General features: G+C 35.9%; 1 protein-coding gene across 9 annotated transcripts in view; it reads right to left on the bottom strand.

Moving 5' to 3' along the window:
* LOC117419755 (metabotropic glutamate receptor 3-like) overlaps positions 1 to 25102 on the bottom strand; it is a 46970-nt gene extending 21868 nt beyond the window's left edge. The window contains exons 1-4 of one of the 9 annotated variants that reach the window (XM_058985894.1): positions 12791 to 13168; positions 12531 to 12576; positions 11484 to 11587; positions 9923 to 10009 (exon numbers count right to left, since the gene is read on the bottom strand). The gene's annotated coding sequence lies outside the window, so the exon portion shown is untranslated. Of the gene's footprint in view, positions 1 to 9885; positions 10010 to 11483; positions 11588 to 12530; positions 12577 to 12790; positions 13169 to 24961 lie in introns of those variants that run through there. The other 8 variants (XM_058985896.1, XM_034032807.3, XM_058985892.1 and 5 more) reach the window with 8 other exon arrangements.
* Positions 25103 to 25612: the final 510 nt, after the last annotated feature.

The following is a 25612-nucleotide window of genomic DNA, read 5'->3' as shown; positions in this document are numbered from 1 at the left end:
CCTTTTCTCCTTTTGAGTTTGGTACATGGCGAGTAATGGTCTCTATCTTGTTTCCCAACTCCTAGTGTGTGAGAGGTGAACACTGTTGTTTCATTAGTGATTTCCCTGTTGTTTACTTGGAAGGCCTTGATGAAATCACTGATCAAAAAGTACCTGCTCTCTCCACCACATGTTTCATGTCAACAGATTAATCAATGTCCAGGTCTCTCCTAGCAATCTCACCTTCCTCCTATCAACACTGAGGGTTTGAAAATATACAGTAGGTTTCTGTAATGGTTTATTACGGCAGATAAACCATTACAGAAACCTACTGTAGCTGACACTACTTATTTGCATATTGGATAATTGCATAAATTTCTTAATTGCATAGCATGCAGCTGGTCACATATTTTAGTGCATCATTTTCTTTAATTGTATGATACGGTTAAATGCACATCGGCTAATTGCATAATTCGCTTAATTGCATAAACCTGTGTGGTTCCGAAGTCCATTGTACATTGCATTTTAATTTGGATAATTGCACAATGCAAACAACGTTCATGTGTTTAAAAAAACAAAAACAAAAATGTTTTTGGGTTTCAGCAATAGCAGTGACGTAGAGTGCATAGCAACAGCATGACAGCAGGAAAAGCAGGCAAGAAAGACATAGAAAATAGCAAAGCGATTCTGTAAAACTCGAGCCTCAGCACACTACGAGCTTTCATGGTGGCAAATGGTTGTCAGTCTTATAACAGTTTTGTTACAGTTGTTTATCAGCAATCAGCCGAATACTGTGCATACTTCCATCAAATATTTGTTTTGCTACGTTGTAGTCACAAGATCTATAGTAAGGGACCTATACACATCTGTTTAACTTTTATGTTTAACTGTACAATTCTGTATTACAATAACTATATGCGGGTTGTTATATACGGTACATTATTTTACTTTTCATATAGTGTGTTGCCAGAGAATAGTGTTGTTTGTATTGTGTGCATAACATATTTTAAGTTGGTTTATTTTTTGGAACTTCTGTAGTATTTTGGGTTACTTGTAATAAGTTATTTGTAATAAAATATATAAAAATAACTTACAATAACTTAGTTTATGCTGGCTATTATATACATTATTTTACAAGTCATATTGTGCGTTGTCAGAGAACAGTGTTGTTTGCCATGAGCATATAACATATTTCAAATTGATTTATTTTTTATCTTCAGTATTTTCAATTACTTGTAATAAAAAAGGGGAAAATGAAGTTATGACTCTGATCAAAACAAGTCATATACCCCGGTCACAAGACCATGCAATTATGCAGAGTCGACTGTATATATATATATATATATATATATATATATATATTGTGGCCGAGTAGGGGGAGGAAGTGTGACAGGGCAGAGGCCCTGCACACTAAGAAATGTGTGTTTATGGCTGCCTATGCACAGCCACAGGTGGAGGTAATAGTTTCATTGGTTTTGGGATTGTTAAATTGTTTAATTGACCGGTGTGATTGTTTTATTGAAAAGTGTGGAATGTGGCCAGGTGGTAATGGAATGATTGCTTGCCAATTACCCCTGGTCACACCTTATAATTGAACAAAGGAATGAATGTTTGGTGTGGGTTGTGTAGGAGAGTGTGGAGCTGAGAAGCTGAGAAGGAGTGTAACAGAGTTTAACAAGTGAGACAGGTACTGGGATAGTTGAATTGTGGTTTGTCACACTTGAACAAAAGTTATTGTATTTCTTGCTCTTATTGTATTACTTGTATTGTAACACTTGAAATGTATTTGCTGACGATTGTAAGTCGCCCTGGATAAGGGCGTCTGCTAAGAAATAAATAATAATAATAGCTAGACTTGGGTGCTGTTTCGTTTATTTTGAAGAGTTGTGTGTAGGGTTTTGTTCAAACTGTTATTTTGTTCATGTGTACTCTACCACAATATACATATCCTCTATATATGAATATTTTAATACTATAAATACTTTCTTTTCCAAACACAGTACTTGTTAAATAAACAGAATCACTATGAATATTCATAGAGTACTGTATTTGTTCCACGAATAAGGATAGCCAAATAACCCACAAGCCCACCGAAAGGGCTCGAGTGTGTTGTTTGTGGCTATCCTTATGTGCTGAAAAGGCACTTGACCAGTACATAGATATTTTGGGAAGAAGAATGTTGACTAGGAAGGTAGCAAACGTATACCATGTTGTTGTCTTTGTAATATTTGTATAGCAGACTGATCTGGATCATCTCGTATAAAACATCCAACAAAAGAGCCTGCAGTTCATTCATCTTGTTGTCACTTGAACAGCAGTTGTTTTTTCTTTATCTTTACTATGACAATGGTGAAGCCGCTCTGCACGCCTATTGCCAAGGAACCAGAACAATAAGTTGTTCCATGCAATTATCAAAATGTACAAATGCAGGTGCAGAATGTGAGACACAGGTAACCCACAAACATTTGCGCATCAGACCTAGCATGATGTTAATGTCACAGTGTTGTATGGGTTCTACATCCAGCTCCTTGCTCATTCACATTTCCTTCAAGAACCATCTGTATTACATAAGTAAATGGTACCAGGACAATGATGGTCTACCTAACTATAGTGTTCATGCTATTCTTATCTCTTCAATGTGTGCTTAGTCAATCAAATGGGTCACTTGAAAAAAATACTGTACCACTGAACTCACAATTGACCGCAATGTATATAGTATTAATGTGTAAACTCTACAAAAGAAATACATTTGTCTATCATGAAAAGATAATTAAATAAATACAAAATAATACAGTAATTTGAATTAGGCATGATAAATCATTTCAATAAGACTGCAAACACTCAGCCAAAACAGCAAACTTGCTTCTGAAGCAAACTGAACACGTTGACCTGTACACATTTTTTTTTTTAATGAAGACTGTGAACTTCATTACTTGTGTTTCTATAAAATAAGATCTGCTCAGCAGATTGCTGGAGCGCATCCAGTACACAGTACAGATAAACTGCTTTTTATAATTACATGGTAAAATAGGCTACAGTTCCTGTTTATAAAACTAACCTGGGGGTTCTTCAGACAATCTGGAACTGCATTTTTATATTAAACTTCCAGGTATAAAAGCAGTCTACCATGACATTAACAATTAAGAACATTCAGGACCAGCTGACAGCTAATATAATGCACATTTCTCAGCTTAACATATGTCAGCCATCAAAATATTATTCATAGGTACTTTCATGTACAAGATGATGAGGGTCATGGAAGACTAAACCCCATAGACTTAAATGTGCCTCTTTTCATTCAAGTGGCATTTTTTATTTTAAGTTTTATTTTTTATTTATCAACCCTGTGTGGTGACACCACTAGTATATGGTGAAATATTCAGCCTGCATACATAACTGTGGCAAATTGGTAAGTTGTGCGCAGGTGTAGGGGTGATGCACTGCTCAAGAAATGGTGGTTTATTTTGTAATTCAAAGTCTGATGACAAACAGTAAACAATAACGATAACAGGCAATACCAGCATTTGTTTATTGCTCTGTTTAATCCACGGGTTGGTCCCGAAATAATTGTCCCTGTATTTAAACACCCACAGTTAACCCAAACACGATCACTAGTCCACAATGAGTGTTATAGTGCTTGTGGTGCAAATACATTTTAATTGTGACACAAGTGCAGTGTTGTTCGGGATTGGTGCTGGTCTTTAGCGGCAGCTCCGGATCGTGTTAGCTGTCTAATAACAACAAACAAAGTTTTTAGACACGACAAAACACTCACGATTACAATACGGGTCTCCTTCCGGTTTCGCGTTAACCATAACAAAGGAACAGATCACTTCGCTACATCCCCTTATATCCCATCAATCATGAGCCCTTGGTTAACGATTGCAACTGCTCCTCCAATCCGCGGCTGCCACATCATTTCCCTTCCGGGTCTATGATTCAGTGTACCGTAGCTCTGCCCCCTTTTCAGATGGTCGACTTCCGCCTAACCCTGGGAATGAATTGTCTGGCCATCCAGTCCAGGGCACTCTGTTCCCTTTACACAGCGCTCTCACAGGTCGGGAGGGAGATTTATCACCAAGAATCATTCTGTCTCTGTCACAGTAACCTAATTGTTTGTTTATGAGAAATAATAGGAAACATAATTTTGTAAATGCATATCTTGAGAAAATGAGCTAATAATACATGCAGTCATATTGCTTGTATTGTTTTCCAGCTTGGAGTCATATCTTTCAAAATTACATACAATAGCTGTTATAATTAATTGTAAAATGTTCCCATTTTTTTTCTCAGAAAAAGGTGCAAAATATGGAAGTTTTGCAACATTTTAGCTTTCACTCCTCAGAGAATCCCTAATTTGCATGTCTGTCTGTAATCAGCTAAATGCCTCTTTAACATTTCTAGTTAAAACAGTATTGCACACCATCGCCAAATGTTGGAATATCTCTACAGCATCACAGTGTATTGGAAAAAACATGTCACACCCCTCCCAGCTTAAAGAACCTTTCAATTGTTTACAGTGGCAGCTGGTGGGCAAAAAATGGCTGGGGGCTGCAGCAGTAGAATCTGATTATTGTATTCTGACTGACAACACTTTTAATATCTTCTTAAAATTTGACCCCGATTTGGCTGTTAAACGCATTTTCTCCACTAGCCAGCAAAAAAAATAAAAAATACTAGCCCATCATTGTTAATAACTGTTACACACTGTCAGTGTATGTTTAAAAATGCACTGTATACAACATTAATATAGAATTTAGATTTCAAGACCACGTCACAGGGTGCGATTTGTCACATTTCCAGTGGGGGGTGGGAGATAAAATACACAAACTACAAAACAGTAGGAAAGCCTATAGTAAAGATGCATCACGTTTATATACCACTAATATGCTAACATCTGCCACCATGCAAATGTTATTGTCATTCCCTGAGTCATTCCAAATTTTGCATTACTTTGAGATGTGTGCACATTAATGTATTCCTTGCCATGGTTTCCATGTGAACTTTTGGCATTATAAATTAAATGCACTTTTTAGACATCAAAACAGTATAAAAACACCAAAACACAAAACAGATCAAGTGAAAATTAAATTAACACAGTAGTTATTACTTTCTGTTCTGTCTGCTTTTCGTTTCTATATTTGCTTTGACATATGTGTTATAATTAACCTCAGACGACTCAAAGGGAGAAGCATTTAAAATCAACAAAACGTATTCACTACATGTATGCGTAATATAAGTACAGTATTAGTAATAACACTAGTACGAATTTGTAGGTCATTATATTTCAATGTACGTCATCTGCCATTGCCAGTACTGTACTGTGTGTGGTTATAGCAGACAGAAGTTTGTAACAAAGGCTTGCCTCCTCTGATGAAAAGAAAAACTCCCTGGGCTCCTCCAATTATAACATGTGTTCAGATCACGTGATCTGCTATGCTAGTACTGTGGTAAAAAGCAGATAGGCGTTTATAACGGAGACCCGCCTCCTCTGAGGAGCCAGACCTGCTGTTACTATAGGAATGTTGAATCTATGGTTTTGGTTAAAATGTCATTTTTTCTTGCATTTTAGACAATTTTTGTTTTTGTTTTATTGAACATTATATATATATATATATATATATATATATATATATATATATATATATATATATATATATATATATATATATTTATTTATTTATATATATATATATATATATATATATATATATATATATATATATATATAGTAAACGATCGACCCTCGCTCGGGTTCGTTGCCCCTTTAAAAATACTACCCAGCACACAAGAAGTAGATTTTTCCAGCGCTGACGCGCTATTTTTTTAATAAACACAAAAGTAATACCAATAGAAAACAAAAACCTAACTCCGTCTTGGAGCGCTTACTAAACAGGTACTCCCTGACTACCTCGCAGGACGGCTAAGCCGTTTACCTGTCGCACACACACACAAAAACCCAACACTTACTTCCCACGACTTTTCAGAAGCAGAGCACCTCATCTGCCTCTCTCTATCCAGCCGTCTCGAGCAGACTGCCTGCTTCCCTTTTAACCCCCCCCCCACCTGGATCTAATTCCCCCAATAACGCCCAGGTGAGGATGATAATCAATAATAAAACAATTAAACTAAACAATTAACAAATTAAATGAAACAATAAAGCAATACAAATCAAACAATTAACAAAACTGAAAAAGCAACACAATACAAAAAGGTGCATTCTCTCGCAGGGAGGTTTTAACCCCCTCCCTGCTGTCTCTCACAACCCGCTATATATATATATATATATATATATATATATATATATATATATATATATATATATATATATCATGTTGAAATTTTGAGGAGGTACTGCCTAAGGAGCCTCCACTGGTGGTTTACAACCATAGTTCTTTCTGTCCATTCCATTGTAAGGGCAAGACTTTGTTCATACTAGAGCTATGGCCAAAAGTTTAGCATCATGTAATCAAAGAAACTACAGTGACCTTATTCAGCAGGGTTCATTTGTAAAATTAGTTAATTCTATAGGGTGCTGCAAAAATGTTGACCATAGCTATAGGTAGTACATATTCAATTGATCCTCAGCAGGGTCAATACCAAATAAGGAACAGGCTGGAACAAAGTCAGTCCTTTCTTGCCTTGTTCTATTTATCAACAAATCTCTCTGTATTCAGTGTTCCTAAACATCCTACAGCTGCACACAATAATAAGATAAATGTACCTGCTAATACATACGATAAACCTTTAGTTTTACACTCAAAACACATTGCAATATACTCAAGACTAATTTCCTTTGTATATCACAAATATATCATTGAACACTATTACATCAAACAAGTGTTGAAGAAAATGCTAACAAAAATTAGATTTCTGTAATCCTCTCTAAACATCCTTTAATAGCACTGTTAGGAAAAACCCAAAATGAAATGTTGGATGCATTCTTATCGTATTCCTGTTAAAGAAAATACAGTATTATTGTAAAGGCACTTATCTGTGAAGTTCACCTCTACATCAGTCTCCCATTGGGATCTTTAACTTCTATCCATTACTAACACTGTTATACAACAGATATGTACATCTTCTACACAAACTGGTCCTCGAGGAACATTCAGTACCATAACAGAATAATAACAATAAAAAAAGAAAACAGGACTATGAGTTATATATTGTAGAAAGTATCTCATACTGGTACATATTTGTGTATCTGCTATTGATTTATTTTTATCTTACTAAGTCCAGCAGAGAGGGTAGTGAAGCAAAGTCTTTCCAGATCCACTTGCTGTGTTCAATTAACTGAGCACCTCTCCCAGTTGAAATGTGCCAAGGCAGATAGACTTCACTTCAGTTACTTATGATGAGTCTCTCCTACAGCCAACTGTGATGTGCCATTGAACCATATCTGTCAGCAAGTTATGATGCCTTGCATGAGAGGTTTTCCAATGGGAGGCTAATGCAATGAAAATACTGCAGGAGGCTATTTAAAACTCATTAAGCATTATTTGGTATTTGTTTATCACTAGTTTCATTTTGTGAATAATTCAACAATGCAAAAAAAAAACCTGGAAAAAATAAAATAAAATGCTGAATGTCTTTTGTGAGCAAAATTATTCATCAACATTTACATCCAGATGTTTCACATCTCCACTAACAACGTTGGATGGCTTCAGAAGACAGATTTGTTAAAGATAAGCATATCAAACTTCGGGTCGCCAGACACGTTGCATACACATCATGAAAACATATGTGGATGACTAAAACAACCTATATATTTTACCATCTGTGATCATTTGCCTGTTAAATAAATTGGATATACTGAGCATACTCAATTACCAATCTCCTTGGAGAAGTGTGTGTGTGTGTGAATTTAACTCAAAAGCATACAGTGGCATTAACATCAAGACCCTGGCTTCTTCCAACCATACACAGACGATCAGCAGAAGTAATTGTTTTGGAAAAGAATGGTGCATACTCAAAGCGTGATCTTTCTAATATCTATTTTAAATATTGTACCATGAGCCTGTACCATCAACCTCCTGAGACCCAAAGGCAGCTACAGTGAAGATGTTTAACTGCATCCAAAGGGCACAAGTATGAGGTTTGGATTTACTCTGTACAGAATTTCAGGAAGATATTAGGTCTTATATTACAAATTAGATTATTTAATAGTTGAACTATAGCAGTTGGACAAAAACACTTTGCAGAAGTAATTCTTCATTCTTAATTCCTCACAAATAGTCACATTGCACTCCTAATCCATTTCAGATCCTTATGGGATTACAATTACATGCTAATGTTACTAGCAAGACACAATTAAGGTGTATGTAGGAGCCCTGGTGCACGGTGGTGAATATTTTGTGAATGTGGTCCTGTACCCTTAAATTATACATTTAATCAGAATTTTACATTTTTAATTTTAAACATAAAGAAGCAAATATCAAACCTCAGCATAATATATATTTATTGGTGATTCAAAGGTAGCTCTTTTCTACATGTAGTCCTCAGTTTTCAAGAAACAGCATTTTCTTTAAGATGTAGTAAATTTCGTGGAGATCTGTTTGGTACATTTTTTCCGCAAATAGGATAGCGAATTCAAAATAGAAAGATAGGAGACCCAAAAATGGAAATTGTACAAAATACACTAACGATAAGGCAAAAGACATAGTATTTAATTTATCAAGTAAAACTTTAACCACATCCCAAAAAGCAGTATTAAGTAAAGGACTTAAGTTTATACCGACTTAAAGATAAACTGGCCACCGAATTAAAGGAGTGGGAGAGACGCATGAGATTAGCAGAATATTTTTCCAATGAAAATATCTCAGATTCAGAGGGTAATTATGAGCATGGGATTAAGGTTAATAGTACAAGCACTTGGACTCCTCTGGATGGAAGAGATAAATGGTTAGATATGTATATTGAAGTAGTTAAACAAGAAATAATAGTAGGAGTAAAGAAAAAATGTAAATTTAATTTATCCAATATTGAAGAACACGCTATGACTGAGTTGTTAAATGATGATGATATAAGTAAGACCAGCAGATAAAGGCTCAGGAATAGTGATAATGAACACAGATGACTATATGAAATCTGTAGAATGTGAATTAAATAATACGGATACATATGAAGAAGTTAAAAACAATACGATCAATACATCGGTAAACGAGGTTAAGGAAATTGCAGAGAGACTATACAATAAAGGCATTATATCAAAAGAATTAAAAGAAATACATGCAGCCACATAATGCAAGAACAGGCCTAGCAAGAGGAAATCCTAAAATGCACAAAGAAAATCACCCTATGCGAATGATAGTCAGCACGATTGATAATCCAACACACATAATAGCTGAAATAGCAGAAACACAACTTAGGTCAAACGTTGAGAAATTACCAAGCTATGTTAAGGATACAACACAATTTTTAAAAACACTTGAATCACTAAAGCACAACCTTCCAGAGAATACAATTTTATTTTGCATGGATGTAAAATCCTTGTACCCATGTGTCCCTCGTAAAGAAACTTTAGAAGCTTGTCAAAAAGCACTAGATAATAGACTAGATAAATCAATACCAACAGCAGAGGTCCTGAACATGATCAATGTCGTTTTAGAAAACAGTTATTTTACATTTGTTGATAAGAATTAAAAAAACAAAACGAGGTACAGCAATAGGATCTAAATTAGGAATGCATTTTGCCAGTACATACATGGGGAAATGGGAAGAACAATTACTTAGAAAATCGGAAAGAGAACCTTTAGAATACATTCGGTTTGTAGATGATATTTTGGGGGTTTGGACACATGGAGAAGAATCTCTTTTCCAGTTTCATAAAATGGCAAATGAAATACACAGTAATATTAAGGTGGACCTTCGATGGACAAGAAAATAAATAGAAATTTTAGATACCATAGTAAAACTTGAAGAAGGTTCAATTGAGACTGACCTCTTCTGTAAACCTACTGACATGCACCAGTATTTACACATGTCCTCTGCACATCCAATACACACTGAAAGTTCAATCCCAAAGGGTCTAGGAATAAGAATACAAAGAATATGCTCAAAAGAAAGTGACTGTGTAAAACAAAGAAATATATTAAAAACACATCTTAAAAAGAGGATACAAAGAAAGAATTATAGAGACGGAGTTAAGAAAAGCGGATAAACTAAAAAGAGATGATCTACTAGATTATAAAAATAGAGATAAAAAGGTAAAAAGAGTTCCATTAGTAATGACTTACTCTAAACTTTTGCCTAATATTTCTAAGATAGTTTGGAAACATTTGCGGATTCTACATAATTTAGAAAAATTGAAAAAAAGTATTTCTTAAGGCCCCAGTTGTAGCATTCAAAAGAGAAGCTAATTTAGGTGATATTTTAGTTCACATTAAACATAAAACAATAATTGACAGAATAGGTTCTGCAAATACATCCACTAAAATATATATCCACTAAAAACTATTACCTACTGTAAAAATAGCAATGTTGTTTATGGAATAGCCTGTGAAAAATGTGATGAAATAAAATATGTTGGAGAGACTGGAACAACTTTATATAAAAGAATTCAGAACCACCTTTCATTAATTAGAAATAAGAAAATTAGGGAACCAATAGTACAGCATTTTACCAGTCAAGGACATTACATAAATGATGTAAAATTTGTAGTATTAGAACAGCTAAAATTAGACAATGCAGCATATAGAAGAATAAAAGAAAGTAAATGGATAAATAGACTGAACACGATTATGCCAGTGGGACTCAACAGAAAAGAATGAATTAATTAACACCAATAAATACTGTATATAACATTTAAATAAATAAACAAAATTCATTCAAAAGTTGTGCATGCTGATGCGCTGGGAAGGCCAAATCAAGGCTGACCCTCAGAGCCAGCATTGCATTATAATATAAATACAAGTTTATATAAAATAATGTTAATTAGAATTAATACAGATTTAAAGATAAAAGTAAAAATGATGTCACAATATATAGAACACCATTACATCATGAAAGAATAAATCATGGATTTGAATATAAACAATAACAAGTAGTTGTCATGCCGTCAAAAACCTATGCATACCTCCAATATTTTGATTCAAACACATGCTCCCTTTATATATTAGTATCTAATTAGCTATGACCAAATTAAAGGTGACACCACAGGTTAATCTTAATCTGAACATTTCAGGGTGTGTATTATTTAGTTTTTTTATAGATCCTAAAATAATGAGTTGTATGTTTTAATTGTGTATGTAAATTAATTTAGTTTTGCCACAGTGCGTCTGTTTTTAGTATTTTAATGATTCAAAATAAAATAATTACCTGCATACCATGTATATCTTACTGACACTGACACTAGATATGGGCCAGACTTATATATAAAAACAAATACATGTAGTTCCTGTTTAAATCAATGATGTACTCTTTCATTTAGGTTTCTGTGAACCTCTGTTAAAAAAATCTCTTAAATAAGGTATGCTAATTAATTACAGAATTGTGACACTTACCACATACTCATTTTTTATGTTCTTATGCAGAGAGAGTCTCCCAGTTCCTTTTTTTTAATCTTTCCAATCCAAAGCAGGTTACACCCAGAAATTGTTCTATGATACTGAGAGAAAACAGAGTAAAAGCAATTATGGTTTTGACCAATGTCTAGAATATCCTGCTTAACCATATTTATTATTTTTTTATTTTTTTATTTTTTGACAAGTAATTGATGTTTGTTCATGCATTCAAATTACACACCATTTGCATTACAGTTATCTTTTAAAATACAATACATATTCTACACAAGCCTAAAATAGTGACTTTGCCTATTTGATTCATTATACAACTGTTTTTGTTTGTCTGTGATTTTTGTATTAAGTGATTAATCAATTTAGATACTGCAATTGAATATGAAGGTGACTGGATTGCTGGGTCTAGTTATGTTTATTGCATACAATACCATATTAATCCAGGCATAGATCACTCTATTTGCATTTCTTGTTTCAACAAGAACAGACAAACTGGTCAAATAACTTACAAAGTAACAAAGGACTAAATACCTTTGGAAGTGCTAGACCCTGTGTTCAGTTCAGTTCAGACCACAGACGCTATTATGCAAATATGTTGCATACTTTTAAATGCTGTACACGGATCTCATTAACAGGGTTAACATGACTTGGAGCACATTTTCTGTAGAATTATTTTAATGATTTGCCATTTTACCTCTGCAGTAACCATGCTATACAATCTAAATCAGTACATCATTATTTTATTCTATCAGTAGAACAGATGTATTCCAGAGATACAAAATGCACCTATACAATATACCAACTCATCTCCAATGTAACATCAGGTTCAATAGTAGTCCAGATACAGGTCACTGCCCCCAGAGTTACTGACTTTCAAGTGAAAGAGCACTTTGGTCTCCGCGCGTGGGACAAGATTGTAAAACATCCCAGAAAACATCATCTTAACAAATGCATTTTGGTAGCGGGGCACGCACTGTATATTATTATTTTAAAAACTTCCCTCGAATAGGTTATAAATACGCCCAGTTAACTTACCAGAATCACTGACATTAGAATATTTCAGTATAATACATCCTTGCTTCTAGAAAAAAAAGCATAGTTTAGCAAACGCGGTAGCCTCAGTATTCTACCTGTTTAATTACGTTTTGTAATCGTTTGCAGTGTCAGTAGGTCATTCGGCCATGAGTAGTTTTAACGCATTATTCAATTCCATGAAAAAATACGCATTTATTTGCTTCTACGATTTCCAAATGGAGTGTATTTAAATGTCTTGTATAATATCAATCCGTGTTTACCTGTTTAATGAAGTTATGTTTTCAGGTAACGGTAGATTATTATTCCAGGTTATCTTTATTCAATGCACTGCTTTTTCTTTATATTCCTTCTAGCTCAACACTTCTCGTGCGCTTCCACGAAGCTCTTCATTTACTCAAGCTAATACATTTCTTCTTTATATATATAAAAAAAAAAAAAAAAAAAATAGCTGCTCATTTTCAGGACGTGCAATACAATAGACTACCTTGTCTTTGTTTCTTTTTATCCACAAGCTGTTCTTTTATTCTGTACACCATATATGTGCTCAGTTTAGCAGTTTCATTTTGAAACCCTTGCTGAGGTAGGCGCGTAAATCAGAGCTCTGCAACCTCTCGCATGAGCTTCACAGTGGATAGAGAGGAAAGTGACAAAGGCACCCAGATCAAGGCTTGCGCCTATCTAAAGGATGCTTCTGTATCCTAGCAACAACAATCAATCTTGCTGGAGTATCTAATGTCTTATTGGACGATGAGGAAACTTGCGCCCCTCCTACAATTAGACTTAGAAAAATATTAAGGTTTTACAGTACAGACCAGCTTGCTGCAGTAGCACAGCATTCTTTATGTTTGTTGTGTAAACAGTTATTTGTATCCGTGTGTTGTAAATGCCATATTCTGGAGAAATTGTGTTATATATCATTTTTGAAGTTAAAGAGTGAAATTATAATAACCAAATAATGCCGACAGTTTATATACCAGTACTTTACAGCAATGAAATGTTAGTGTATTATTTTTAATAACACACATACTGCCTTTTGCAAAATTTTGGTGGCAAGGGTAAGGCAGAGTAGTGCTTGTATCTTTGCTGGTGATTTTGATTTATTTATTTGTGCATATTTGTAATGAACTTTCTATGCTTTTTTGTCTTTGCATTGTGCTTATGTTTCTTTATAAATGTGTGTTTATGTTTTTGTAATTTTGTAAAAATATTGAAATCATTAATGTGACATTGGTTAACAGTTAAAAAGACTTGTTTTGAAGTTTTAATTAGGCTTTGTTGTAATGTAGGTCTATACTTAGGTTTCATTATCAGCTTAATTAGATTACTGTAACTTGATTGCATAATAGTTTACATTTAACGTTTATATAGTTAGAAGTAAAATGGCATGAAATCATTGCAATTGTCCTTCGTGTATCTAAGGCCAAATCCAAGTCACATTTAAAACACACAAATGCCTTGGGGGAACAAAATCCACTGAGGGTAACAAAATAATGGTATTCCTGTACTGTAAAGGTAAAACCAATCTCAATATATTCTACTCTTTCTATAAATCTTGCTGTGTCTATACTATTCTACTTATCTACATTGTCCATTAGTTGGCACACTAGCTTATTTTTATACTTTTGTTGTCCGTTCTTATTGGAAGGTGGTCAACCCAGTTTAATTTAATTAGCAGTAAAACAGTGAGAACAATACAGTAACACAAGCAATTTCACTGCTTAATGATGATCATGAGAAGGATGGTAATAGTTGAGCCACGTGAATACAATTGCATTGTACCCTAATCCTATAAAATATATCAGCAGTCCCCTAACTGGGACACACATATATTGTTTATTCTATTGGACATATATTTTTATAAAAACGTTTCCATATTTTTACAAAATGATTAGGTTTTATCCTTAGGGTTTTAAAACAAAGTCAACATTATTATCAGAGTGCTTGTTTTTAAACTGGTACAAATATGAGAACTATTAGAACTCAACTCTAGTCTAGAAAAATTAGATTTGGGTTTACAATTTTGTGCAAATGTAATCAAAAGAACATTTTGAGAAATGTGAATGTGTGTGGTTCTAATGTATGTAGAAAAATGACAAGCACTTTTTGTGGTTTGCAAAACAAAGAAAGAATTCCTGTGTTTCAGGATGTAAAATATCACTGTCCAATTATTTCATGCAAAATGTCTCAATGTAGGTTCAATAAATAGACCTCTTTGCCTGGTAAATTACTTCCTTACTTCCAGTAGTTTTTATTGTTCTCTTACATTATTGTTCACTGCAAGCTGTTTTGTGGTTGTTCACATTGTTCCTCTTTGCTTAAGGTTTCTATACGCTGTGTTTACAGTTTAGCCTGCTTTTAAGCCAAAGAGAGCACTCTCATGCTGTACACTACTGGAATGTTGGCTTGCAGGATAATGGATCCTTTGTGCCTTATAGCTAGTATGTAAGCCAAAGAGACCAGCTCAGTCCTGTCAGGGACAGCGACACTCGGAACAAATTCTTTTGTACTCTCGTACTCTCTATTAAGCTTACCACATACAGAGGGAGGCTAAAAGATCTACATTTTCCCATTAACTTGGGTCTCGGATTTCATGTAAAAGAAACACAGTCACACCCCTATAGAGCCATCACTTTGCAAATCAAAGTCCCCTACTGGCTCCTCTGTTTAAGAAGCTAGTGTGTGTTGATTTCAGACTTCCACCTCATACAGAGAATCCATCTGTAGAGCAATCAGAATATCCTGGTGAGAAGCAGCTTTTCAGAACAAACACACACCCCACTCTTGGGTTATACGAGACAGTCATGTGGACAAACTGTTTTTAGGGCATACACTACAAGGATGTAATTAGGCTGTATTTATAAAGGTCATTTTGTTGTTAATTCTAAATACATATCTGACCATTTTATCCCATACACATACAGTACATTTATTAATAGTGAATATATAAAAGGGAAGGAAATCAGCAATAATATGACTCCCAATGGTTATTGATCTTGTTATTCTGTCCTGGTGATCATCTCCACAGGGGTCATATTATTGTCTTGTACACTTGCCAGACCCTATTGCTACACCCTAATTATACTTCATGAAAGGATCCTAAACTAATCACAGAATCGCAATCAATCATTCCCAGGTTACTTAACAAATTAGACCACCGGGTATGCAATAACTTGAAACCTGAGTGGAGAGTCACAAAAGCAAGAGCCAGAGGTCATCATCTATTCAGAAACAGGCCACTTATTGTGTTATCTACAAATGCAGAGAATGTTCTGCATTGATTAGAAAAAAAAATGTCATTAGATTTTAAAGTTGTTGCTGATAACAAATTGATTTATTTATTTGGTTGGATTCAGCTCGTTGAGTTTTTTTTTTTCTCCCTGACTGCTTTTCTTATGCTGTTTTGGCTTAAGGGCCCATTCACACAATCATTATACGTGGCAACACTATATAACACGCCCCTGCATATGCTTCCCACTATAGTCCATTTACTCTGGAGGCAGGAGTTGAAAACTGTTTTACTGCATGGAAAATTTTTCTGTCAGGGCAATACATAATGTATATTTGGTGTCCTTTATTCCAAACACATACTGTAATACCCTATCCACAAATATAAGAGCATACAGATGTTGTATTTCTTAATAAGAACAAGTTTCATTTTAGAGAATACTAGAAGAAATGAAAGAACATCCTGTTATGTATTCATCTGTAATATAAGTGACCCTCATTAAATCACAAGTTGTAAGGTTTACCAAAAAGAGATGTTATTGGCTACATTAGCAGTGGAGGGAGGAGATTGTAAGGAAGATGTGGCACAATAAAGCAAAGGGCAAGCCTGGGGACAGATTGTATGTCTTGTTGTTGTTCAAATAAGGACAGTAAAATTGACATGTTCTAATAATTTAAAACAGAGAGAATCTCTATGCACCCATATACAAACGGTGTGTAATGAGGCTGCCATGGAGATATGACGCCTTAGGTCACACACTTTGGATGAGGTAGCATGTGTGTGCATACAGGACCAAAGTCGGGTTTGGAAACTTTAACTTACAAAAATCTTTAGTCAGACTGGTAAGTGTAAACGCAGCATTACTGTAATTGTCAAAGATTTTTACAGTGTTAGGGTGCAATGGTGTGGACATTCTTTTTCTCATGAAGCTTAACATTTGTCACAGAGATGATTCATCCAGTTACGTCTATGGAGAGCCCAAAATGAAACAAGTATCACATTAATGACTACCCTATTAACTGCATTACAGTATTAGTAGTAGCAGATATCACTGACATCTAGACTAGGTTCTGAGAAAACTAGTCAAGACAAGGAAACCAGATAATACAAATTGCAAGGATTATAAAGGTAACATGTTCCCTTTGTTAAAAAAAAAGTTTGCAAAGATCATGATCCAGCAATCAGAAAGATAAGCTTTGCCAGGCAGCTGAAAGGGACAAAGAGGTAAAGGGCATCTGTAAGTGGCTTCTGTTTCCTGCTTTCACTATGATCTTTTGAGGTCCTGAATTCCCCCAAAAAGTAGCTCTTTGATCATTATTGAGCTCACTGTACTACAGGTGGAGACTCTTGGTGAGGCGTGTCAGTGGAGGATCCTTCAGAATGAGAGAAGGAGAGAAGGCTATAAACTGTAATGTGCCATATGAAGGTATGATGCAGAGGACTTGTTGGTATTTCCATGGTTGGTATTTAATTGTAGGAAACACTGACTGGAAAATGGTAGTTAGCTATCCGAGTGGTACATGGAAAAAGGTGACAAGTCATCACTGTTAAGCCACCTGAAGGTTGTGCCCACAAGTTGACCCATGTGACCCATTAAACTCCAGACCTTGCAAAGGAAAACAAATGTCTGTTGCACCTCTGCAAAGTAAGTCTGTAAAGTATTTTTGTCTAGCTGTGAATGTGTTTTGGTATATTGAGAGATAAATATCAGTGAAGTTTATGACAAGAAGCATGCTGTGGAAGGCCCCGAAATGACACACAGAGAGTGCAGTATTTAGGTTTTGTCACCTGTTTAAAAAGCCTACAGCTCTCCCTGTTCGTGGTGGGTGTTCGGAGGAGAGAACAGGACAGTGGGAGAAGACGAATTGGAAAAAGGAGAAAAGAAACAACTTAAGGATCAGTGAAGGTAGTTGCCCAGCCTGACCTTAGGATTTTTTGTGTTTGTGACTTGTTTTTTGTTTAAAACTTTGTTTTGCTCTGTGAGAGGAGTTTTCTGTTTGTTAAAACTGTTATTTTTATTTTATTTTTGTTGTTTAAAGAAAATAAATGGTGCCGCTGTACTTTGTTTCTGTTTGTTCCTGCTTTCTGGCCTGACGTCACATTAGCCAACCCTGTCACAGGGTGTCATGCTACTAGTGGGTGTGCCTAAGCAATAAAGCACAGATAAGAGGTTGTTCTTCTAGGGAAAACATCAGTCTATGCAATAATTGAAAAAATACCAAATATAAAATGAGCTTACTGACATTTCAGTGGAAAGGCTGTTTTTATCGTTCTATTGAAGAAATGGTGTATATACCGGTAATATGTTCGCTAAGTCTCAGGTTTTTGGGACTTGAGACTTGAGAAAACCAGGTAGGAGAAAATCCAAAAGTAAGTTGAAGGTATTTGCCCATTGTTCTTACTTACCCCAGGATTAAAAATACTATCCTTATTGTGGTTTTAAAAAGTACCAGATAACAGAAAAAAACATGCAATTATTGAATCACAACTCTGCATACAGTTCCTAAAACAACCAGCTACCTTTATCATGGTTGTAGTTGTTTTTTTTGTGTTTTTTTTTATGTAGTACTTTTTAAAAGCAGCTATAAGGCCATTAGGAGCCAACATTTAGAGCAATGTAAAACATGAACTAGCAAAGTTCAGTAGATGTCAATCAGTAAATAATTAAACCATACATTGAATTAAAAGAATGAGCTATTGATTAACAAAATTATTTTTAATTAAGATAATTTAACAGCTTTCATTAATGTGTGCTGGACCATGAATTGCTTAATTTAAAAAGGATATGTAGTTATTCACTGATGCAGTGTAATATCCCATGTTTAAAATATAAAATAATGGAAATGTTGAACCAATATAAATAGAGAGGTCCTTAGTGATAAAAAAGCCAGTCCCATGTCCAAAAATCACTTTTAAACAGTGTCTTCATTTTACACAGACACACTGTGTCAGAATGGTTGGTGGTGACGCCTGAAAAACTGCGTTGATAGACCCAAAAGGCCTACCTAAACTGGTTCATTCTGATGCAATGTAATAAAAAAGCTGTTAAATAATTTGTTACCGCTAATCTGGAGCAATTGTTTCAGAAGATGTTATACCCTAAGGAGAAATGGTTTATCTTCTGTACACTGTATCTCCATATCTGATCTCTGAACCGTACAGCCTTTGCCAAGCATTGTACGTACTTACACCTTTTCAGTACTATAGATCCTACTGATCTGTATATACCATTCCATTCTGGTTTTCTACCTAGCTGCTTAGCAATTCATTAATGATTGACCACAACAGTCTTGCTCATAAAATATTAACTGCAGAGTTGTGAATTATTGATTAATGATGCCATGAGATACAGCAGATGTGCAGGCAATCTGACAATAAACTGCATCAATACAATAATAGAAGCTGCCGCAATCAATACAATATTCTTTAGCTTTGATTGACTTTCCCTTTGATCTCATCTCCTTCCCAGCTGCAATGTGTACAGAGTTTGTTAAAATTACTTATGTCTGGTAAACAGGATTAGAGGTAGTGGTGAGATAAAAACATGATTTTTTTTTTTTTTTACTTGGTGTGAAAGAACTTCATTTTGAAATCTTGAACTGCATTTTAATAGTACAGGAAGCTTTTCATATCCAAGTTCAGTTCAGTCCAACAGTGGTCAAAAATTATATGAGCACCATCTTATTTGGGAACCATTTGAAAGTCCATTTGCAGTACAGTAGGCATAAGATTCTGTATAAACACTTTTTTCTTTCATCGCTAAGAATGCAAATCTTGAATGTTATGCTTGGCTTATCAACGTACAAAAATGGCTGAAATGCTTGACTTTCTAGGATTCTGTTTTGGCTGAGAACCTTTTGTATCAAAGACTTTTAGGAACTACAGTGCAATAATATATATATATATATATATATATATATATATATATATATATATATATATATATATATATATATTTGATCTGTAGGAAGAGTATGAGTGGTGGGAATATTCGTATTTTAAAATCTAATGAGTGCGTTACTGAGAGACTTATTTGGAACTCTGCCCAGTTTATAAACAACTCAGGAACTCAGCTATGATTACAATAGATCTTCAGTTCAGAGAGCAGGCTATTGGATTGGCATTTCAATGAGGAGGTCTATATACAATGTTTCTTGAGACTCCTAGAAACTTATCTAAAGCAGTCACGCTTTGTGGACTGCATCTTGCTCAAGAAAAGGTATCCACAAAGTCTGCCAAAATGAAATTAAAAGTAAATTAGAAAGTCTGTTTTATATTGAAATATATGTGGTCACGGTTGTCACATCATGTGATCCTCTAGACCTACATTATATAAACTGTGTGAGGAACTACCATGCAACAATAATGGGAAAGTCCAAGAATGCAACTTCACAGGGGGCCATGGTTGTCGTGAAACCCGTGAAAAACCGACATCCCTCAACACAGAGGCTGCTTTGACAACCGTGTCCATCAAAACACCATCAAGTGTTTCTGGAATTGCAACATTTGCAGAAAACCACCACCGGAAACCCCAACACGGTCCACAAGCGGGTCGTAAAGGATCAAGCCCTCCGATGTGTGCAACATATTGTGACAAACACCGGCCGTGCTTATAATGGTTTATCCACCAAAACACACCAGCATACACTTGGAACAATGCATCAGACACTATGTGATAGGCCATTCTGTAGTTTTTAAATTACATTAGCATCTAAAATATGTTCTATGTTCTTTAAAGCAGTAGGCTTTAATGACCAGATGGGAAATGTTGTTGTGTAAAAAAGGTAACAAAAAAAAAAAAAAAAAAAAAAAAGCTACAGGTAAAAAAAAAAAAAATCTCATATTCAGAAAAAGCTAAAAATGTATTTTGAGGCTTTTACCACAGGCAAAATGCTTATTGTCTACAAAGCAGGAAGTATAGATCTGTGAATCATATGAATAATATCATCATCACAGTCCTTAAGTTTAAAGAAGTAGTGGAAATATCAGACTAATGAATTCAGAAGTCAATCTTCACATGCCATGGGGCTCCCTTAAAAAAGATGATATGACCAAAAGGCACTTTGAAGATGGAAGATTTTTAATGCAGGAATATGCATCCTGGGTAACTCTTGACTGTTTTTTCAGCATGTGTCTAGTATCTTTGATGGATCAAAGTAAAACTGGAGAGCAACTGATCTGGAAAAAGTGTGCGGCTAAGCATCCGACATTCACTAGACATGATCGAGGGCTGCGTAGAGGAAGAGACTTCAGGAATTGATAATAGAAGATATGTGCTTATAACTTAGAGAGAAGTAAGGAGATTCCCCTTGGCTCATGGACAGCCGCCTTCGCAGAGGTGAGACTGAACCGGTCAGTCTCCAAGGCTGGGAAGCAACTGATATTTTCCCCAAGGGGGATCTAGAGGTGAGAATGGAAAGATGACAGTGATGGTTAAATTTGGCCAGGGGTCCTACTTGACTCGTGGTGAACCTTCCTCGTGGATGACGAATCTAGTGGCGGCTGTGCTTCTAAGGTTGGGAAGTAAGCTTCACTTACCCCCAAGTTGGAGACCGTTGCAGAGGAGGGCGCAGTTGCAGAGGTGGAGGTGGAGAGCAAGACAGAGAGCAAACTCAAGGCTTGTGGTTTAAATAGGGGATTAGCAGATGTTATTGGTAGAAGGGAAGTAGCGGAAGGAGCCCTCGTTCATGCCCCCCCGAATAACACACAAAATTCACAGCATTTTGAAAAGAAGTTAGAATCTTTTTCTCTGGTGTCTTTTTCTAACACTGTACAGTAAATCATGAGATTTGGTTACCCAGAGGTCTGTAATAGACTAGTATATGACTAGATGCCAGTGCTTGTTGAACGGTTGGCTGGTTACAAACGCATCTTTAAAAAAGATTAGGGGGGCTTTTCCTTTCATCTGTCATTTGCCCTTTGACAGTTCTGGCCAGTGACGAGATATGTTTCCCCATGGTACTATAACCATAGAATAAATATTGAAAATTATAGAACTGTTGAAAAGTTCGCAAAGGGTAAATAGGTAGAAACACTCCCTTAATGCCAATACATCATGACTGCTGCTTTATTGGTACTGAGCACTTTTGAGTGGATGGATGGATCTAAATGCTTTTCTAAATGCTGCTTTTTTTAAAGGGTGTCCATAATATGCATAAACAGACAAACATTTTGACAAAGTTTTGACAGTTTGACAAAACAGTTACTGTACCTACTTGCTTTACAAAGGTTTTATGACTGGGTGGTTATGAATACAAATTTTCAATTTTCTCTTTTTTTTATTTCTCATAAACCCAAGTCCATGTAAAAATACAATAAACCTAACAGAGATCACGCCTGCCCTTCACATTTCAGTAATGATGCCTGTTTTCAATGTTTTCCATAGAAAATTACTAATAACAATTAAACATAACATAATACTTATCAACAAAAATAAAACCAAAAAACAATTCAGCAAGGAATAGTTAACCAATACAACATTCCTTCTATTGCAAAAGCAAATTTAACAAATGTGGCCATAGGGACAAACACACACGCATTTGCATTTCAAATTTCAAATGTGTAATAACAATATTAATGAATTATAAGTAGGCTAATTCCACCATAAATTAATTGGAAACTTGTGTTTCTGAAAGAGGATCATCCCTCTAATCACATACGTAATCAAACTGTTCCTATATACGGCCTATCACCTATGCCTCCTTGTCATTCGGATGTTTGGTCCTCCTCCTCCCCTGCCTCCACCTTGCAGCATGCCTTGTCCAGGGAGCCACTAGTGTGCCACTTGTCCTGCCGCTGGCTATGAGCTGTCATCAATCAATAGTCATTACCGTTCAGCCAGCGCATGGGGCGGGAGAACGTGGCCTAGAGTGCCATTTGTCCTGGTCGCTTTCTATAGCTGTCATCAATCGGTAACACTATGTAACACCATTTTTGTTCCTGGGTAGTAAGTGTTATTTCCTAATTGCTTATGCCTCAAAAGTATAGAAAATGGCTATTATTCCCCACAAACTTTGCTTTTGTGACCAGGACAGTGATATTTTGAAATGTACCTATTTCCAATGAGAAAACCGGCGAATTTGTGTCTTTTCGTTCACATAAAGTCAGAAAAAAACAACATATGAATCCAAATTAACATGTATTTATACTAAAGTAATACAAAAATGACTACAAAAGATTTAGAAGTGAGTAGTTTTTCGAGATTTGCGATTATACTGTAAATCACTTTCACGAATCAGCCCCCAAATGTAGTCTCCCATCATGTTCTCGTTATACTGTCCTTGGTAGCGGCATTCAAAGTCCAGTATATCCTGGTGGAAGCGCTCGCCTTGCTCCTCCGAGTACGCTCCCATGTTCTCCTTGAATTTATCAAGATGAGCATCAAGGATACGGACTTTGAGGGACATCCTACAGCCCATTGTGCCGTAGTTCTTCACCAGAGTCTCAACCAGCTCCACATAGTTTTCGGCCTTGTGATTGCCCAGGAAGCCCCGAACCACTGTGACAAAGCTGTTCCAAGCCGCTTTCGCCTTACTAGTGAGCTTCTTGGGGAATTCATTGCACTCCAGGATCTTCTTTATCTGTGGTCCGACGAAGACACCGGCTTTGACCTTTGCCTCAGACAGCTTAGGGAAGAAGTCTTGAAGGTACTTGAAGGCTGCCGACTCCTTATCTAGAGATCTGACAAATTGTTTCATAAGGCCCAATTTGATGTGCAGTGGTGGCATCAGCACCTTCCGGGGGTCCACCAGTGGCTCCCACTTGACGTTGTTCCTCCCCACAGAGAACTCGGTCCGCTGTGGCCAATCCCGCCTGTGGTAGTGCGCCTTGGTGTCCCTGCTGTCCCAAAGGCAAAGATAGCAGGGAAACTTGGTAAAACCACCTTGGAGACCCATCAGGAATGCCACCATTTTGAAGTCTCCTATGACCTTGATGCCATCTCAGAAAAATGCAGATATGTATCCACTTAGGCAGCTGGAACTAAACTGAACTGGTGGGCTAAGGCCCCTGTATTTATACTACTATTTATATTACTGGAAAGTTCTAGAAAGTTCTAGAAGTTACTCCAAGTTTACTTAGCACTGAATCTATCTGGAATGTTCTGGAAAATAGGTACATTTCAAAATATTACTGTCCTGGTCACAAAAGCAAAGTTTGTGGGGAATAATAGCCATTTTCTATACTTTTGAGGCATAAGCAATTAGGAAATAACACTTACTACCCAGCAACCAAAAAAATATATATTTTGTTACACGGTGTAATCATTACATCTCAGTTCAGCCAACACATGGGGTGGCTATCGAGTATATTATGTTGATTCACAGGCATGGGCATCTGTCAAATACAAAAATGAATTGGTCATTGCAAATCTTTGTGGATGTCTCCTTTCTGAATAATGAGCTAAAACTATGAATTGAGTGCAAAGTGTTTTGTAATTATAAAAAAAAAAGTTCATCTTTATCTGTGATTTAGAATGATAATCTGCTTACCAAAATATCACTATGACAGCTTTACTGCACTTTAATATCTTTAAACCACAATATATCACATTTAACTTTATGAGGGTATACTTTTGTACCATTTAATATGTCTGTGACTAAATCCATGCAAAATCCTGCTGGTGTGGTCAATATAAATTCATTTGAAATGACCTCTGCAGCTATTAGCATTTGCACATCATTGTAATGATACCACATTTTGTTAAATGTATTGCATAATTTATATATTAAAAAAAATCGAACAACATTTAAATGACCTCATTATCAGCAAGCTTGGGAATGCTAACAGAGTTCAGCTATTGTCTTGTCTTGTCAGTTCAGATTCTTCATAGGTTGGGAACACTGTGTTGGAGGTGGTCAGCCACGACATGGAACATCCACACTGTCAGTATGCAGTATGCTTTCATAAACGCCATAATAACCACATGACAAGGCAACTAAAGAAACTGATATAGATTAAATACAATTGTACTGCTTTTCTACCATTTGAATAAAAAATACATACAGAAATAATTAGGAAAAAGCTGACGTTTCAGTCAGTAGAAGATATTTACAGGTGATATTTAATTTAGTAGTTTCCAATGATTTTTACCCCAGTTTTCTCCCCAACTCGGGAAACGGAGGCTGAAACACGTGTCCTCCGAAACGTGTTCCTGCGAAGCCATAATTTTTTGCACTGTGGATCCACAGCGAACCCTAACACTAACCTGTGATCTCCAGGCTGTAGGGCGCATCCTGCACTCCACAAAGAAAGCCTTTACTGGATGCGCCACTCGGGAGGCCCCCGTCCAATTAGTATCAATTCTGTTGTAGCAACCATTCAACACATAGATTGTTTGAATCATTTGTTTTTTGCTAATGGGGAAAAAGGTGGAATGTTGTTCAACACCCCTGATGTCCCCATTACCACGGGCTTGAGCAAAACAATTCTTCACTGTTTTGAAGTCTTAACATTTGAAATGTGTCTGGCTTACAAACAAAATGAAGGACAATTCAATGGCCTGTTAGAAACTTCTGCAGAAAGAATTACTCTTAGAAATAACGTCAGATTACATCTGCATAACAGCAAAGGGCAGACAGAAGCCGTCTTTGTGTTTGTTATGAACAGCCATCCTGAGCCATGAATGCAGGCTGGTTCCTAGCCTAGGTCTTTTATTGGTTGCTACAGTACCTCATAAGCCCTCAACAGTGAGGAACGGCTGGAAGAGATGTAGCATTGTGTTTCTGAAAGCAGGCTTAGTCACTCAGCACGTTTACTTTTAGATTGTTATTCCCATATTTCAATATACAAAACACATTTTTTTTTAGAAAACAAATGAGAAAAAAAATCAGGGACGCGTTAAGACTATGCAGTAGAT

The sequence above is a fragment of the Acipenser ruthenus genome, chromosome 14, assembly GCF_902713425.1.
Source record: "Acipenser ruthenus chromosome 14, fAciRut3.2 maternal haplotype, whole genome shotgun sequence".
NCBI classification, from domain to species: Eukaryota; Metazoa; Chordata; class Actinopteri; order Acipenseriformes; family Acipenseridae; genus Acipenser; species Acipenser ruthenus.
This window is presented reverse-complemented; position numbering and strand designations above follow the sequence as displayed.